General features: G+C 38.3%; 1 long non-coding RNA gene across 1 annotated transcript in view; it reads left to right on the top strand.

Moving 5' to 3' along the window:
* Positions 1–17,863, top strand: part of LOC148127836 (uncharacterized) — a 41,424-nt gene extending 23,561 nt beyond the window's left edge. The window contains exons 2-3 of the long non-coding RNA XR_015741148.1: positions 15,640–15,696; positions 16,811–17,863. This is a non-coding gene — a long non-coding RNA (uncharacterized LOC148127836). The remainder of the gene's footprint in view (positions 1–15,639; positions 15,697–16,810) is intronic.
* The last annotated feature ends 1,337 nt before the right edge of the window (positions 17,864–19,200 follow it).

The raw sequence follows: 19,200 nt of genomic DNA, 5'->3' as shown, positions 1-19,200 counted from the left end.
GCTCTGTCTGAACTGTGGCTCCCTGGTCTGTGAATAGGTGTTACATGAGGACAATGAGATGTTATGGAATTTCCATCTTCCTAAGCACATTCTACAGGTCTATCAGCATTGGAATTCTATTTCACCAATAAAACATTGATAAGAAATTCAACAGAAGGATTTTAATACAGAAATCTAGCTGTTTACCAAGTCAGACATCAAGAAGAAAACTACTGTCACTCCAAAAACAGGTAATATACTAGTTGTCATACATGGTTCTATATTTGGTACAGAACCAAATTTACTGCTGGTAGCCCTTGACTTAAAACCATGATTAAGCCCAAAAATAAAAAGCCCAAAGTATGGTTTGCCAATTGCACAGTGGCAGATAGGAAAACACTCCAGAGGGTTAATGTCATTGCCCAGAAGATCATTGGTTGCCCTCTCCCCTCTTTGGAAGAGCTTTATAGCTCTTGCTGCCTTGAAAGTTCAAAACATTCTTAAAGATCCATCTCATTCTGGGCAACCCCCCCTTTTTTTTTTTTGAACTATTGCCATCTGGCAGACGGTACAGAATATTAAAAACAAGCACAAACAGGCTGAAAAACAGCTTCTATCCCAGAGCAGTAGCTCTTTTGAATTCTGCTGTATAGTGCAGTGTTGGTGTGGTGTCAGGGGTTTCCGGTTCAATGTGTGGAGTGTGAAGGATTTTGTTTGTGTTTATTTTCATGGTTATGATGTGCACTGAAGATGTTGTTCGATTTCATTGTATGAGGTGCAATGACAACAAACTAAACTAAACTAAATTTCTGTTGCTACATGAGTCATTTGTTAACTGAATTTTGCCCCATATTAAGGCCTTTCATTCCACAGTTGTTATGTGAATCATTTCAGTTGTTAAGTTAGTAACCTGGTTGTTAAGTGAATTGGGCTTCCCCATAGACTTGGCTTGTCAGAAGTTTGCAAAAGGTGATCACATGACCCCGGGACACTGCAATACAGTAGTCATAAATATGAGAAATCAGTTGAAAAGTGTTTGAATTTTGACTATGGGGATGCTGCAACAGTCATAAATGTGAAAAACTATTCTAAGTCACTGTTTTCAATGCTGTTGTAACTTCAAATGGTCACTAAATGAACTGCTGTAAGTCGAGGATTACCTGTATGTTCTACTAAATACATTTTGCAAAATATACTTTGATCCTCCTCCTGTCTCATGGCTCCCTAACATTATATGGGCTATTAAAACTTGCTAGCTGCTTCTTAAGTTGATTTTTCCCCTTTTAAAATAGTGTTAAACACAACAGAAGATGGCCATGAAAGCAATCAATTCATTCTGTGATTTCCAAGCATGTGTGCCTTGGCCTACAATTCCAAGGCATTCTGAAAAAAAAATGAGTTTTTAAAATAACTATGAGTAATTACATTAATTATGATTAAAATGAGTGTGCCTTTCCAAAATGGAGCATATCTAGAAACATATCTTTTTATTCAGAATGAAATTCCTGTCATTTACAGTGAAAGACAGTCAGTTTGATCTAATGGTTAAGGCACTAGATTAGAGAGCCAGAGACTCTGAATTCTAGTCTAACCTTAGCCATGAAAGCCAGTTGAGTGACCTTGGGCCCGTCAATGTCTCTCAGCCCAACCCACCTCACAGAGATGTTGTTGTGGGGAAAATAGAAGGAGCAAGTTGTATTGGATATGTTCACTGCCTTGAGTTAAGAAATAAAGGAAGAACTCAAGTAATAAAAAATACCTATACTTCAGATACCCTGGTACTGGTCATCACAGGTAGTACTGAAACACAAAACACAAATGTGGTATCAAGCAGCTGCCTTTATGTTTATGTAAAAGTTGTTCTATAAACCAGGAGCTGCTGTTGGGTATATGGATACTCCAACTGGTTTGGGTGAATAAATATATGAACCTAGGATTAAATGCTATGTAGCTTTAAGCACAAGAAACTGCAATGTCATTGTGGGTGCGGTTGCAGGCAGCCATAAAGGTAGGAGGGGAAACGTAATAGCCCCGGCTTCTGGATGCAACTGTCTGAGTCCGGCTTCTGGATGCAACTGTATGAGCCCGGCTTCGGGATGCAACTGTCTGAGTCCGGCTTCTGGATGCACCTGGTTACTGTTCCAGGTCTGTTGCCTACTGTTGTTGGAACGTCTATCTGCTTACTCTTGGAGGCTACTGTGCCAGATACCATTTCACCTGAACACAAGGACTGTTTGCCTAGTGAGCTGAGGATTCAGCATTGTCTTGGTGAGAAAGGTATCATAGAGAGAAGATTACAAGCAGATAAAGACATTGTATTTACTGTTTAAAAGACTTGATAACTGGATTGATAAACTGGATACTGACATATGGACTGAATGACTATTCTTAATCTCTGTATGAATTAAATACCTATTTAAACCACAAACAGTGTATTTGTCTCAAGTGTGTGTATACTCCTGGGCCCAGCCTCTCTCTCATTTGGCTGCCTGGCTTGACTGCTGCTGTGCACTCAGCTCAGGGGTTTATCCCCAAACACTAACATTGGTTATGGGCCCAGCAGTGTGCACAGTCTAGCTAACCAGGATATACCAGTGAGAGTTTTGGTCAAGAGTTACACATTGCTGTAAAGACAAACTGTTTGTTAAATAGTTATTTTTCTGCAGAGCAATGGCACAAGTAAATTTGCCAAGTCTGTCCATGATATCCAGACTAGATGGAACAAACTATGTTTCATGGTCTATGAAGTGTAGTTTACTGCTACGAAGAGAAGGTTTGTGGGACATAATTACAAACCCACCAGATGTATCAAACTTAAATCCTAATGATGAAGAGGATTATAAACTGATACAGGACTATGAAAGAAAGAATGAACAGGCTTTGTGCATCATAGGTCTCACCCTGTCTGACCAGCAACTCATTCATATCCGTGGAGTGGAAAATGCTGCAGAATGCTGGGATAATCTTAAAAGGATTTATGTTCGAGACAGTGTAGGAGCTCATATCAATCTTACACGGAAGCTGTTTAGAACACATCTTGAGATAAATGGAGACATGTTAACTCATTTAAACTGTATGAAAAGCATTTTTCAACAACTGCAAGAAAAAGAGCTTATATTTAATGAGTTGCAACAAGTATACATCATACTGTCTTCTCTGGATCGAAGCTATGATGATTTTGTGACTGCATTGGAAGTATTGCCTAAAGACAGTTTATCAGTAACTGAGATAACCGGCCGGCTATTAGAGGAAGCCAGGAGAAGGAGTGAACGTGAACAGCTGAGGGAAGATAAGCCTAATGAAGAGAAATTATCTTCAAAGCCTGAGAGAAACCAGCTGTGTAAAGTAAAGCACCCGGAAGAAGTGAAGTTATCTTCAACGGCATACACAATTAAAAAGTGTTTTAATTGTGGAGGCAGAGGACATTTGGCAAGATTCTGCAGAAAAGGAAAAAGCCAGAATTTAAAGAAGCCAAAGAAATCCTTTGAACTGGCCATGTTTAGCAATTGTGATATTAAGAATAATAAGTGCAAACTGGAAAGAGATGGCAAAAAGGTAACTGCAGCTTTAAATGGAGCATTATATGTCTTACATGATAGTAAGAAAGGGGAGGCACAAACTGTATTTAATAATGTCAAGCCTCATGATGAATGTATCCATTTATTGCATAGGCGTTTGGGGCATGTGAATTTTAAAATGCTAAAACGTACAGTAGAGTTATCTGAAGGGATAAGGTTAAAACCCTGTGATAAGTATTTGCGTTGTAATGTCTGTTGTGAAGATAAGAGTAAAATAATGCCTGCAAATAGGCTAAATGGTTTCAAAACTAAAGAACCTTTAGAAGTAGTATTTGCAGACATTATAGGTCCAAAGAAACCCAGTATGGGGGGTGCTCGATATATACTGAGCATTATGGACCATTACTCTAGATATGGGTTTTGCTACCTAATGAAAAGCAAAACTGAAACATATCAACATTTCTTCAAATGGTTAAAGTTTGCTGAAAGAAAAACCAAACGGCAACTGATAACCTTGGTGACAGATAATGGCACGGAGTTTATTAACAGCAAATTCCAGACTAGGTTAAAGGCAGCTGGAATAGCTCATAAGACATCTGCACCATACAGACCACAGCACAATGCATATATTGAAAGGCGAGGCCAAACATTGCAGGCGATGACCCATACTATGTTAACTGATTCTGGGTTACCTGATTCTTTGTGGGGGGAGGCAACAATGTGTGCTAATCATTTATTAAACAATGTGGTTAACTCAACTACTGGTGAAATACCATTCACCATGTGGCATGGCAGGAAGCCTAATTTGAGTTACCTGCACACATTTGGTGCACCAGCATGGGTGCATATCCCTACAAAACTCAAGCGCAAAGGGCAACACAGAGCTAAACAATTATTCTTCGTTGGTTACCAAGCTAACCATAGGGCATATAGATTTTGGGAGAAAGGCACATCTAGAGTGTTATGTAGTGCAAATGCCCAATTTCTAGAGCACGTAGGATGGGATAAGTTAGAGCAGGATAGCAATAACGAGGTGATTATTGAATCCTACAGAAATCCCATTAAGTATCCCTGTAACTTTAAGAAAGAAGTAGAGGAAGAAATAGCTGAAGATGAGAAACAGGTTGTAACTCAACCAAGCCCAGTAATACCCAGAAGGACTACACGAATTTCTAGACCGCCTGATAGATACCAGGCTAACACAGTGTGCCAGGTAAATAGAGTTCCATCTACTGTGGATGAGATAAAAAGGTATCCTTCTAAAGAGAAAGAAAATTGGTATGCAGCAATTAATAAAGAATTGAAGTCTCTGAAGGATATGAAGGTGTATGAAAACGTGAGATTACCTAGTAATGAAAAACCCATTGGCTGCAAATGGATTTTTAAAATAAAAACAGATAAGGATGGAAACACAATCCATAAGGCAAGGTTAGTAGCCCAAGGCTTTAGACAAAGTGCAAAAGACTATGATGAAGTATTTGCACCTAGTCTTAAAGCAGCTACGTTAAGGGCAGCTTTAGTGTGGGCAGCAAGCAAGAAATATATAGTTAACCATTTAGATGTGGAAACTGCTTACTTGCATGCTCCACTAAGACATACTGTGTATATGAAAAGGCCTAATGGAGTTAAAGGAGACAATAATAATGATTGTTGGTTATTAAAGAAGAGCCTTTATGGTCTTAAACAATCGGGCTATGAATGGAACCAGTATATTGTAAAGGAACTGACCAATATAGGATTTAAAGCTGGTTTAGCTGACCCATGTCTATTTAAGAGAGAAAAGAATGGGAAGATATCATTATTATTGTTGTTTACTGATGATATTGCTCTGATAACTAAGACTAATGATGAAGCAAATGAAATAATATCATCATTAGCCAAGAAAGTGAAAATCAAGCAATTAGGGGAGATAAAAAGATATCTAGGTTTAAATATACTGAGAACACAGAAAGGGTTTAGGATATCTCAGGAAGATAAGATATCTAAATTGCTAATAGATTATAAAATGGAACTTTGTAAGCCTGTAAAGACTCCAATGAGTCAGGATATTTGCAAAATGGATACACAAAGTCCCAAAAGTGATAAGGAACTGTATCAATCCTTGATTGGTAGCTTATCATATATTAGCAATTGGTCAAGGCCAGATATTGCTTTTAGTATTAATCAGCTGGCTCGGCACAATAATGACCCACTTCAATGTCACTGGATAGCATTGAAAAGAATCCTAAGATATCTTAAAGGTACATTACACCATGCACTGTATTTAGAACCAGAAGGTGATCTCATATTGAGTGCTTATGCAGATGCTAGTTTTGCATCAGAAAGAGATACAAGAAAGTCGACTTCAGGAACAGCCATAATGCTGGGTAAGACATTAATAGGCTGGAAGTCAATAAGGCAACAGCATATAAGTTTGTCTACTATGGAGGCAGAATTCTCCTGTTTATCATTATTATGTACTGAGTTGATTATGTACAAACAAATGTTGAAGGATATGGGTATAACTGTAAATTACCCTGTAGTTGTACATGAGGATAATCAGGCAGCAATTAAAATGGCCACTAGTATTGCAGTTAAAACTAGAAGTAAGCATACAGATTTGAGGTATCTTAATGTAAGAGAATCTGTACAGAGTAAATTGATACAGCTGGAATACTGTATGTCGGAGGACAATGTAGCTGATCATTTTACTAAAGCCCAAGGTGCTATTAAGCATATAGAGAGTTGTCAAAAATATGGGTTTAGAATGTAAAGGTTATATATTTATATCACCCAAAAGGGGAGAATGTTGGGTATATGGATACTCCAACTGGTTTGGGTGAATAAATATATGAACCTAGGATTAAATGCTATGTAGCTTTAAGCACAAGAAACTGCAATGTCATTGTGGGTGCGGTTGCAGGCAGCCATAAAGGTAGGAGGGGAAACGTAATAGCCCCGGCTTCTGGATGCAACTGTCTGAGTCCGGCTTCTGGATGCAACTGTATGAGCCCGGCTTCGGGATGCAACTGTCTGAGTCCGGCTTCTGGATGCACCTGGTTACTGTTCCAGGTCTGTTGCCTACTGTTGTTGGAACGTCTATCTGCTTACTCTTGGAGGCTACTGTGCCAGATACCATTTCACCTGAACACAAGGACTGTTTGCCTAGTGAGCTGAGGATTCAGCATTGTCTTGGTGAGAAAGGTATCATAGAGAGAAGATTACAAGCAGATAAAGACATTGTATTTACTGTTTAAAAGACTTGATAACTGGATTGATAAACTGGATACTGACATATGGACTGAATGACTATTCTTAATCTCTGTATGAATTAAATACCTATTTAAACCACAAACAGTGTATTTGTCTCAAGTGTGTGTATACTCCTGGGCCCAGCCTCTCTCTCATTTGGCTGCCTGGCTTGACTGCTGCTGTGCACTCAGCTCAGGGGTTTATCCCCAAACACTAACAGCTGCTTTTCTATAAGTTTCTTGAACTCTTAGGTTTCTTACATGCTTGCTGTGACATTGGAGATTTCAAAATACGTCAGATAATGCAAAATCTCAACATCCTGTTTCAAATCCTTGCTAACTGATGGCAGGATTGGGTAGTATGGAAGCATGTGGCTTTGTCTCCCTTGTACATTTAAAAAGCATGGTCGTCGTTGTTGGGTATAACAATGATACACCAACTAAGTTTGGGTGAATAAATATATAAACCAAAGTTTTGGGTGTTTGTAACTTGTAGCTTTAAGCACCAAACTGCTTGTAATTAACTAATTAAGGGTGCGGTCACAAATGGCAATAAAAGGCAGTAAGAGAAACGTAATCTCTCTGCTTAATCTCTCTGCTTGATCTCTGCTTGATTTCTGCTTGCTACTGTTTGCTACAACTGTTTGAATACCTGAACGAAAGGACTACTTCATTGATGTGCTGATATCCTGTGAATACTCAGCGTTGTCTTCAAAAGGAAAGGTATCAGAGGAGAAGATATCTTTACAAGCAGATAAGGATATAGAACTGACTAGTACATGGACTAAGTTACTGAATGGATATATTTGTGAATGACATATGGACTGATTGACAATGTTTAAACTCGAATTGGATTAAACAACTATTTAAACTACAAACAGTGTTTGTCATCAGTGTGTGTAAACCCTAGGGCCCTTCCTCTCTCATTTGGCTGCCTGGCTTGACTGCTGCTGCACATTCTGTTTTGGGGGGTTTGTCCCCAAACACTAACATTGGTTATGGGCCCAGTGAGCACAGTCTAACTAACCATGATATAGCAGTGAGAGTTGGTGTGAGTTGCACATTGCTGTAAAAACAAACTGTTTTTCATTGATTTTTAAATAGTTGTTTACCTGAAGAACAATGGCACAAGTAAATTTGCCTAATCTGTCCATGATATCCAGACTAGATGGAACAAACTATGTTTCATGGTCAATGAAATGTAGTTTACTTCTACGAAGAGAAGGTTTGTGGGACATAATAACAAACCCACCAGATGTGACTAACTTAGATCCTGATGTTGAGGAGGATGACAAAAAGATACAAGACTATAAACGAAAGAATGAGCAGGCTTTATGCATCATAGGACTGTCTCTCTCTGACCAGCAACTTATCCATATCCGTGGAGAGGAAAACGCTGCGAACTGCTGGGAGAACCTCAGGAAGATATATGTTCGGGACAGTGTAGGAGCTCATATATATCTTACACGCAAACTATTTCGAACACATCTTCAGAAGAATGGAGACATGTTAACTCATTTAAATTGTATGAAGAGCATTTTTCAGGAATTACAAGAAAAAGAGCTTATATTTAATGAGTTGCAACAAGTATACATCATACTATCTTCATTAGATCAAAGTTATGATGATTATGTGACTGCTTTAGAAGTATTGCCAAAAGATAGTTTATCATTAACTGAGATTACCGGCAGGCTATTAGAAGAAGCCAGAAGAAGGTGTGAACGTGACCAGCTGAGAGAAGATAAACCTAATAAAGAAGAGAAATTATCTTCAAAGCTTGAAAGAAACCAACTAAGTAAATTAAAGCACCCGGAAGAAGAGAATTTATCTTCGACGGCATACACAATTAAAAGGTGTTTTAATTGTGGAGCAGAGGACATTTGGCAAGATTCTGCAGAAAAGAAAAAAGCCAGAATGTAAAAAAGCCAAAGAAATCTTTTGAACTAGCCATGTTTAGCAACTGTGATGTGAAGAATGATTTATGGGTGGTGGACAGTGGTGCATCCCACTGCATCACGAGAGATAAGACAAAATTTATAAAAATGTCTACAAGCTCTCAACATATATCACTTGCTAATGGCTGGAACCTCAAGGCCAAGGGAGAAGGTATTGCATACTGTCCATGCTTAAACCAGGATATAAAAATGTTGTATGTACCACAGTTAAAGGTGAACTTGCTTTCTGTAAGGGTATTAGACAAACTAGGTTATGTAATTACATTTAAGGATAATAATTGCATAATTGAAAAAGATAACAAAAAGGTAACTGCAGCTTTAAATGGAACATTGTATGTATTACATGATAGTAAGAAAGGGGAGGCACAGACTGTATTTAACAATATAAAGCCTCATAATGAATGTATCCATTTATTGCATAGGCGTTTGGGGCATGTAAATTTTAAAATGCTAAAACGTACAGTAGAGTTATCTGATGGAATAAGGTTAAAACCATGTGATAAATATTTGCGTTGTAATGTCTGCTGTGAAGATAAGAGTAAAATATTGCCTGCAAATAAGCTAAATGGTTTCAAAACTAAAGAACCTTTAGAAGTAGTATTTGCAGACATTATAGGTCCAAAGAAACCCAGTATGGGGGGTGCTCGATATATACTGAGCATTATGGACCATTATTCTAGATATGGGTTTTGCTACCTAATGAAAAGCAAAACTGAAACATATCAACATTTCTTCGACTGGTTAAAATTTGCAGAAAGAAAGACTAAACGGCAATTGATAACCCTAGTGACAGATAATGGTACGGAATTTGTTAACAGCAAATTCCAGAATAGATTAAAGGTAGCTGGAATAGAGCACAAGAAATCTGCACCATACAGACCACAACACAACGCATTTATTGAGAGAAGAGGCCAAACACTACAGGCAATGGTTAGAACAATGTTAACTGATTCTGGATTACCTGATTCTTTGTGGGGGAGGCCACAATGTGTGCTAATAACATATTGAACAACGTTGTTAACACAACTACTGGTGAAATACCATTCACCATGTGGCATGGCAGGAAGCCTGATCTGAGTTACCTGCACACATTTGGTGCACCAGCATGGGTGCATATCCCTACACAACTCAGGCGTAAAGGGCAACACAGAGCTAAACAATTATTCTTCGTTGGTTACCAAGCAAACCATAGGGCATATAGATTTTGGGAGAAAGGCACATCTAAAGTGTTATGCAGTGCCAATGCCCAATTTCTAGAGCACGTAGGATGGGATAAGTTAGAACAGGATAACAATAAAGAAGTAATTATTGAATCCTATAGAAATCCCATTAATTATCCCTGTAACTTTAAGAATAAAGTAAAGAGAGAAATACAGGCAGAGATAGAGCCCATAAAGGAAGAAATAGTACCAATAGCTGAGCAAGCTGAGGAACATGAACAGGTAGTAATTCAAAAAAGTCCTCATACAAGCCCTGTAATTCCCAGAAGAACTACATGAATATCTAGACCGCCTGATAGATACCAGGCTAACACAGTGTGCCAGATTAATAAAGTTCCATATACTGTAGATGAAATAAAAATGTATCCTACTAAAGATAAGGAAAGTTGGTATGCAGCAATGAATAGGGAATTGAAATCCTTAAAGGATATGAAAGTATATGAAAATGCGAGATTACCTGTTGATATAAAACCCATTGGCTGCAAATGGATTTTTAAGATAAAAACTGAAAAAGATGGTAATATAATCTATAAGGCACGATTAGTAGCCCAAGGTTTTTAGACAAAATGCCAATGACTATGACGAGGCATTTGCACCTAGCCTTAAAGCAGCAACATTAAGGGCAGCTTTAGTGTGGGCAGCAAGTAAGAAATATATAGTCAACCATCTAGATGTAGAAACTGCTTACTTGCACGCTCCACTAAGACATACTGTATACATGAAAAAACCTATTGGATTTAAAGGTGAAAATAATAATGATTATTGGTTGTTAAAAAAGAGCCTCTATGGTCTTAAACAATCGGGCTATGAATGGAACCAGTATATTGTAAAGGAACTAAACAATATAGGGTTTAAAGCTGGTTTAGCCGATCCATGTCTATTTAAAAGGGAGACAAATGGGAAAATATCATTATTACTATTATTTACAGATGATATTGCTTTGATTACAGAAACTAATGATGAAGCAAATAAAATAATAGCATCATTAGCTAAGAAAATAAAAATCAAGCAATTAGGGGAGATAAAGAAATATCTAGGTATGAATATACTGAAAACACAGAAAGGTTTTAAGATATCTCAGGAGGATAAGATATCTAAATTGCTAATAGATTATAAGATGGAACTTTGTAAGACTGCAAAGACTCCAATGAGTCAGGATATTTGCAAAATGGATGCCCAAGGTGCCATTAAGCACCAAGAGAGTTGTGTAAAGTATGATTTTAGATTGTAAGGGTATTATATATTTATATCACCCAAAAGGGGAGAATGTTGGGTATAACAATGATACACCAACTAAGTTTGGGTGAATAAATATATAAACCAAAGTTTTGGGTGTTTGTAACTTGTAGCTTTAAGCACCAAACTGCTTGTAATTAACTAATTAAGGGTGCGGTCACAAACGGCAATAAAAGGCAGTAAGAGAAACGTAATCTCTCTGCTTAATCTCTCTGCTTGATCTCTGCTTGATTTCTGCTTGCTACTGTTTGCTACAACTGTTTGAATACCTGAACGAAAGGACTACTTCATTGATGTGCTGATATCCTGTGAATACTCAGCGTTGTCTTCAAAAGGAAAGGTATCAGAGGAGAAGATATCTTTACAAGCAGATAAGGATATAGAACTGACTAGTACATGGACTAAGTTACTGAATGGATATATTTGTGAATGACATATGGACTGATTGACAATGTTTAAACTCGAATTGGATTAAACAACTATTTAAACTACAAACAGTGTTTGTCATCAGTGTGTGTAAACCCTAGGGCCCTTCCTCTCTCATTTGGCTGCCTGGCTTGACTGCTGCTGCACATTCTGTTTTGGGGGGTTTGTCCCCAAACACTAACAGTCGTGAAACAGGAGTAGAAAATCAAAAGCAGATGCCCTATTACAGCGAGACAGCCATTTGCTGAAATGGTATAGGGTTTCCTGTTTGAGCAGGAGGGTTGGACTAGAAGACCTTCAAGATCCCTTCCAACTCTATTTTAGATATATGCATACCCCCAATCTTTTGGGCATCACCATGGACCGGGGGAGAAAGGGTTTTTTTTTTGCAGACCAGTGGGGCCTTGGTTTCGTGTGCTGCCTGCATCCTGCTTTGATTGTTTGCACAGCACGGTTTTTGGCATGCCGCAGACAAGTGCTGGTCCATGGACCGGTGGTTGGGGAACCCCTGCCCTGTGACATCTAGGGCATAGCATTTCAAATGTATCCTAGTAAGTATGATTATATGGTTAGTCATCAGTTAAAATCCTTTACTTCTTTGTTCTTTGATGAGACTTGGATTAATTTATTTACAGAAGTAGTCTCATAAGATTTAGGGATACCTACCTCTTTGGATTTGATCCTTCAGGGGGATTTTGGCTCATTATTGCTTATTTGAATTTCCTGTGTACTGTACTTTTGCTCCAGAATAAAAATGTTGATTATGAATCTCTGTATGCCTTGTTGAAAGCATCCTGGGCATTGCATCACAGGCCCAGCTTTTCCCAAAGAGAGTTGCAAATCCGCGTAGAACCTCCAACTGCTGGATTTTGTATTTGTATTTTGGAACTTGCTGAAAGACATACAAGGTCATATGCAGCAAGGAAGTTCCCTGTTGATTGTACATTGGAGAAAGGCTAAGAGTATGGAAAATCTTACCCTAAGAAAACATGCACCAAGTACAGCCACTTAGGATGGTAGGATATGAATAATTAGAACAGAGGACGGGCCCTCTTTCTTCTCTGTCCAAGTTCGTTCCCCTTCGGGAACTTACTCTAGTGAACAGATGTTGATGAATGCTAAACTACACTGTGTGATTCCAGAGAATAAGAGTTAAAGCTGCCTAATGTGTAGTGTGGTTCTAGTTCCATTGCATGTGTTGCCAACGGATCCTATTGGGGAGGATAACAAATCTAATAAAAATCATTGTGTTTGCTATAAGCATCCATTTTTGTTTTAAAACTTTTACCAAAGCAAATGCCGGGAAGGCAGGGCTAGAACAAAGAAATGGGTGGAGTCATAGAAAAAAAGTCACACTATATGCAACTAATGTCACTTCTGTCACATTAAAACTGTCACATTAAAACCAATATTGTGGTCAATTTTGCAGAGGCTTTTGGAAGGGAGCTGTCTACATATTTTATGGGGAATATGAGATTTTGCACTTCTGGTCTAAAAGATACATCCAACTATTTCTGTGTGTTGTATTTGTGTAAGTGTCCTTTTGAGTCGGCATTGACTCCTGCTGAATCCCTGGACAAGCTTTGGCAGTTTTCTTGGTAAGGTTTCAGATATGGTTTGCCATTGCCTTCTTCTAAGTAGTGAAAGAGAGTGACTGGCCTAAGGTCATCCAGCCATCTTCATATCTCAAACAGGACTAGAACTCCTGGTCTCCTGGTTTCTAGCCAGGTGCCTTAACCACTACATCAAACAGACTCTCTGATATTTTATCACTACTCTTATTAATGGCATAATGCTGAATTGGTTGTAGATTGGATAAATGATAGATCTAAAAATTACAAATCAAAAGAAAAGTATGGTAACCTCTTCTGTTGTTTGTGTCAAAAGGGCTTTTCTTTATTTTTCTCTACTTAGAAATCATGGCTGGCATATAGGGACATAATTTTTGGACTCTGCTTGAGTAATCTCCTTCCACTTTAAGGGTAATGGCACAGCCAGGGATAAATAGGTACAGGAAAAAGACAAGGAGTGTCATTTCCTGGAACAGATAAGGCAGACAAGGCTTGCATTGAGCTGTGGGATAAACATCAGCTGCTGATCTCGTACTTCTGTTGCATCCCCATGACTCTTCCTGTCCTCAGCTTATGTCCAAAACTGACTTCAAATGTCATTAGCTCTCCCAGTATTAAAATGGTGCCTTCTCTTTTATTTTGATAGAAACCCAGGCCAGCTCCAAAGATGTTGTCCACTCTTTGCTCAAAAGTAAACCTCGTGTGCTTTACAGACTATTCTGTTGGCAAGTGACCGTAAGGTGGATTTTTTTCAAACTGGCTTCTGTGAGGATTTGAAGAGGTTCTACAGTTAGGGTGGGGGAGAGAGACCTACACAGGGGACATAGAGGGTTTTTGTCCCTTTAGTCTCTCACAGAAAGTTGTTCTCCCTTCATCTGTGAGGAAAAAACTCTTCCCAAGGACTAGGAGAGGAAAAAAAAAAATCTCTGTGAAGGATTAAAAATTCTCCATATCTTACAGAATGTTTTCTAGTGGAGAGTTTTTATTTAAGTACTAAAGGGGAGGGGAAATCCCTCCACAAGGGAGCGGGGAGAGGGTGGAAATAATATATAGTACACTGTGGCAAGATTTTTTTAAAAAAAAACCATTAGTACTAACGTACAGTGGGAATCATGGGGCTTGCCATCTGACGTTCAAGAGCCTCACCCCTTTAGATCAGGGGTTCCAGGAATTTTGCCTTTCATGAACAAATTCCACCACCTCAAAACCTCTGCTCCAAGGGATGAAGAAGAACTCAAAGTTTTCTCCCACAATTTATAATAAAAGGGAAATCCAGGAAGGAAAGGTTGGTCTGTTCCCTTCCACCTGTAGACTGGGAGTATATGAGAGAGCTATCTATATGAGATTCTCTTGGTATGTCCCTACCAACTTTTACCATATCCTATTTTGGGGGTGGCAACATCAGAGTTGCCTGGTCTTGGGGATTCTTAGGCAATCTCCATGCTGTGAGGATTGCCTTATTTCTCTTGTTGAGATCAGACTCTGGGATCTTCTATAGAAAAATCCAATAGCTCCTCGATTGATCTTTCAATGAGCCAAAAACTGGTGGAGCTAAACATTCAAACACATTATAATGCAATAGTTTTTAAACTGCAGGTTTTGGAGCTATTTGGAATTGCTTGTTTTTGAGTTGAGGATCCAGATTTGGGATGAGACGTTTCTGTAAAACCAGAAAGTCTCTCAAGGTTGTGGGAGGGGAGATATTGTGTGGGAAATGACATTATTTGAGACCGGGAAAAAGGATAACAGTTATATTAAAACAGTCTTACAACACCGGTTCTTAGAGCACATTCCTTATGTGATACCATGTCCCACCCTCCCAAAAAACTTAAAAATGATTCATTTGAACTGCATTATGAACATGTTAAGTAATCTTAGCATTGAATGATTCCTGAAGCCAAAATAGAGTTTCTCGTCTGCCTCCCTCACCATGGTAAAATGTTTTGAGGGAATAAATTTTGGACAATGGCTCTTAGATTTATGGGGAGTGTAGTAACGGGTTTATAACTGCATGAATCATCTGGACTGCTCAGTTCACCACATGCCTTAATAAAACTTTCATTTTAATAAAACAAAGTTAAGGCAAATATTCCCAGAGTCTGCCTTGACATTCCTTATACATTACCCTGACTCAGGAAATTATTCCTATATATTTTACAGCAGCTATAGTAGATTTGGGATCAGGATTAGAAAATACTGACTACTGTGACATTGAGCAGAACTCCTGTGGGTATGGGGATTAACTATTGAGCAGGCCAAATGAGATAAGCCCCCAAGATGCACAATGTTTATGTGTCCTGTATTCTCGGCTGGTTCTTATCCTCCTCATGCATTTAGGTTTCAAATAATATCCATAGCTCTGCAAGCAGAAGAATGCTTCCATACCTTTAGGAAACTGCTGTCTGCTGATTTTTCATTCATTTTCATTCTGCATTAATACTCTCTAATGTGCTGGATTGAGACAGGGATCTAGTCTGAAATGGGGAACCTGGGACTTTTTGCAGATATGTTTGGGCTCTTCCAGCTACTGCAGGAGGTGCTTTGTGAAGAACCTCAAGAAGGTAAGGGAGAGCACATTGTGATGTCCAATTTTACATATATTACATATATTATTAGAATAACAGAATTGGAAGTGACATTGGAGGGTTTCTAGTATAACGCGCCCACTCAGGCAGGAAACCCTAAACCATTTTAGATAAATGATTGTCCAATCTCTTCTTAAAAAGCTCCAGTGTTGACACACCCACAACTTCTGGAGTCAAGTTGTTCCACTGATTAATTGTTCTAGCTGTCAGGAAATTTCTCCTTAGTTCTAGTTTGCTTCTCTCCTTGATTTCATCCATTGTTTCTTGGCCTGCCTTCAGATGCTTCGGAAAATAGGTTGACTCCTTCTTCTTTGTGGCAGTCTTTTAGCTCTTGGAATACTACTATCATGTCACTCCTAGTCCTTCTTTTCATTAAACTAGACATATCAATTAATGCACACATATCTACTCTCAAATACAAAGTTTTATTAGTGTCAAATAAGCTCATCCACTTTTCAGTGGAAGGACTAGAGAATAGTCAGTATCAATGTTTGTAAAATAGGTTGGAAGCAACATGGTTTCATTTCCGCAGCCTTCCTGGATGTGGTGTTAAAATGGCAGGTGGTGATAACAACAGCCTCATCCTAGAAATCTCACTTTATTGGAGCATCACCAGATAGAGTCAGTATGGTGTAGTGGTTAGAGTGCTGCTTGACTAAGACAGGAATGCCCACTCTCAACCATGGAAGCCAAACATGGAAGGGGGGAATGCTAAGTACATCAGTTTGAGCTCTTATAGGAAAAATGGGGTACAAATATAATAAAGAACAATCAGAGAAAGAGATTATGGCTATTCCTTCCCTCAATTTAATCTAACAGAAGTAGAAATTCAAAAAAGTAAAGTAATTAAGTCCTGAATCTTTAAGCACAATCTTACATTTGTCCAAACTCTGTCCTAATCTTTGTTCTAATCTGTTTCTGGTTCTCATGTGTTTAATAAATAAATACAAATAAATTATTCCTGTTGTACATTAAATTAAATTTGTATCTAAATGCAACTATGAATATATTATGAATATATATTTGAAAAGATTCTTATAAAATGCACATTTCTAAATAATGCTTTTGTTCTGGTTCTTTGTGATTTAAGGTATATTGTTTTTCTACTACTGTCACTAACTGCTGCTTCGAGTTCTTTTAAGCTCGTGGTTGTGTTGTTAGCAATGGGGTCTCTCGTCTTGTCCAACACCTTCTGGAAGTGATGGAAGCAAGAATACTTGTCCACCTTACAAGACCACCATAAATAGAAGACCAACAAACCGAATCTCGAAGAAAGGGATCTTGTCTTGTTGAAGGACAAGGTTGTGCATTGGAACTCGTGGCACCAAGTCCTACCCAGCTCTGGTGGACTAGTCTGCCAAGTCGAGGTCCAGATCATGAAGCCACAAGTGTCCTGTCATGACCTGTAAATTTTCACCAAGAAGCTCTACACCAGGCCGGTCACCAATCTAATGTTGCTACTGAGAAAGACTGAACTTGAAGAACCTCAAGCTTTGCATGCTTCGTATCTATCTCATTGTTGCATTGTTTGATGCTACATTACTATTTACTCATTTATTTTAGTTATTAGTTAGCCGGTAGTGGAATTATAATTCCAGGCAGGGAGTGTGCTGGTTGGAGTGGATATTTAGTTTAGGAATGAGTGCTGCCCCCTTAAGGAAATGCTTCATGGGAAATGTAGTTCATGCCATGGGGTCACTTCTGTAATTCTGATTGGCCACTGGGTTAATCTCAGGTTGGGCTAGGGGAGTGTTTTGTCATTCCTACACGGATCCCACCATCGGGCAGTAGATTTCTTTTTGCTCTTAAGCCATGGGATAGAGACCACCTGTTAGGAATGTAAGTCACCTAACAGCTATTTGGGTTGGACAATATATAAACCAGGATAGACATTTTAATACTGTCTCTTTAAGAGAATCCTAAAAGTGTAATTGGGTAATTCTCAAACGGCCATAAGATGGAGCCAGAGTCTTAGTCTCAGAAGAGTGTGAGTGAGTCTCTGTTTTTCCTTCTGTTGGAGAGTATTGCCGTTCCTCCTAATTGACTGCTATTCTTGGATTTGATATAAGTCTGACACTGAACTGTTTTCGACACTGGACTTTGTTATTGGATTATCCCTGGACTGAAAACTGACTGACTTATCTGTGAATGATTTTGGACTGCTTATTTCAAACTTTGCTTAAACCTTTATTGAAAGTAAAAAACCTACATTTACTGTACAGTGTATCTGTGTGCTGTGTGTGTATTATTCAAACACTTCTCTCACTATGTCTCCCTGTATGTGCTCATTCTCCTAATGGGGAATTACCTCAACACCACCTTTTCACACTATTGAGGCAAAGTTGGACATTGGAAGAACTTCTACATGCCTGTAAGTTATGATTGATGATACCTAATGAATACAATATACTAATTTGCATGGAAGCCTTTGTAGTGTTTAACTACTAGTCCTGAGCTCCATAAAGTATTCAGGAGCATGGGGCAAGAAGGTGTCAGCCTCTCTTCTCTCTGACATATTTTAAAATTGCCTTCAATTTTGCAGTTACTGAGGTCTTCTCCAATGATTTTTCCTCTTATATTATTGAGTTTTATAATTAGTTATTCCAGTAAGCAGTAAAATGATTCCTTTATTTAATATTATTTGTTCTTATGCTTGCTTCCTGATGATGATACATATTCTTCAATAGGTAGATAAGATGACTCGGTGCAATCATTTTTATTTTTACTTTTTAAAAAATTATCCACAATTTATTGCGGTACACACAGTCAAAAGCTTAATATAAAATAACATGATAGGTTGACTCAACCTTCCATCTTTCCAAGGTCGATAAAATGAGGTCACAGATTGTTGGGGGCAATATGCTGACTCTGTAAACCGCTTAGAGAGGGCTGTAAAGTACTGTGAAGCAGTATATAAGTCTGCTATTGTTATAATCAATAAGGTTAAAAAAATATTTTTGAGGATTTTTTTTTTCATTTTTCAACATGATGTCAATTTTTTTCTGAATTTTTTTCTGCATATCTGGCAGTCTTGCTTCACTGCCTTGTTGAAGCACAATCCTGAGCATTATCTTCTTAGCATGTGAGATAAGTGCAGTTGTTTGCAGTTTGAACATTCCTTAGCATTGCCCTTTTTTATATTGGAAAATTAAACGATCTCTCCCAATCTCTTGGCCACCGCTGCATTTTCCACAGCTGCTTTCAGTCAGCAAGTGGCACTTTCACTGCATACACTAAGCTGTTTGGCTGGTATTTCATCATTTCCTGCAGCTTTGTTGTGCGTATTATAGCATATTCTAGGGTCTGTTTAACAAAATGCCTGGATGTAATTCAGTGATTAAATTTTTATACTGTACATGTTGCTAGTTTTGGAGGGGTTTTGTAACAGTTCTTCCATGTATTCACACCCTCTCTTTTGCATGTCTTCTTTCTCTGATAGAATTTTGCCTTCTTTATCTTGTAGCATGGCCATCTTTACAT

The sequence above is a fragment of the Pseudonaja textilis genome, chromosome 1, assembly GCF_049901715.1.
Source record: "Pseudonaja textilis isolate UNSWEBS1 chromosome 1, rPseTex1.2, whole genome shotgun sequence".
NCBI classification, from domain to species: Eukaryota; Metazoa; Chordata; class Lepidosauria; order Squamata; family Elapidae; genus Pseudonaja; species Pseudonaja textilis.
Note: the sequence above shows the minus strand (reverse complement) of the source record. Positions and strands in the feature narration are given on the sequence as shown.